This window comes from Triticum aestivum, unplaced genomic scaffold (assembly GCF_018294505.1).
Source record: "Triticum aestivum cultivar Chinese Spring unplaced genomic scaffold, IWGSC CS RefSeq v2.1 scaffold223667, whole genome shotgun sequence".
NCBI lineage: Eukaryota > Viridiplantae > Streptophyta > Magnoliopsida > Poales > Poaceae > Triticum > Triticum aestivum.
The window spans coordinates 1-649 of record NW_025309782.1 but is presented as its reverse complement, the minus strand read 5'-3'; the positions used below and the strand labels follow the sequence as shown (position 1 = coordinate 649).

Genomic DNA, 649 nt, shown 5'->3' with positions numbered 1-649 from the left:
GTAAACTCGTCTCCGTAGTTGAGCAGGGAGTAGTACTAGGATGGGTGACCTCCTGGGAAGTCCTCGTGTTGCATTCCCTTTTTAATTTTTTTGCACCGCGTGCAAAACAAAACGCACGAGCGCGACGTATGTTTAGCACGTTTTATTATTTTGCACGTTTACGGTAAGTTTTAGCTCGCTGCTCATTATTCACGCGTCTAGCGGCGGCAAGCGTGTTCTGAAAGGGGTCGAAACCATGGTAAATAGGCACTGGTGCAGTTGAACCGTGGTAAAACTCGTCTCCGTAGTTGAGCGGGAGCGGCCAAAGGAATGTGCAATCGTGTGTGTAGTGGAGCTGGGAGGGGCAAGCATAAGGGACGAAGACGGGGCAGCACGTCGGATGCGATCATACCAGCACTAAAGCTGGTAGAACTCCGAAGTTAAGCGTGCTTGGGCGAGAGTAGTACTAGGATGGGTGACCTCCTGGGAAGTCCTCGTGTTGCATTCCCTTTTTAATTTTTTTGCACCGCGTGCAAAACAAAACGCACGAGCGCGACGTATGTTTAGCACGTTTTATTATTTTGCACGTTTACGGTAAGTTTTAGCTCGCTGCTCATTATTCACGCGTCTAGCGGCGGCAAGCGTGTTCTGAAAGGGGTCGAAACCATGG

The 649-nt window shown here is 49.9% G+C and overlaps 1 pseudogene; it reads left to right on the top strand.

The window, feature by feature from the left end:
• Positions 1 to 377: 377 nt before the first annotated feature.
• Positions 378 to 487, top strand: LOC123179653 (uncharacterized; annotated as a pseudogene).
• The last annotated feature ends 162 nt before the right edge of the window (positions 488 to 649 follow it).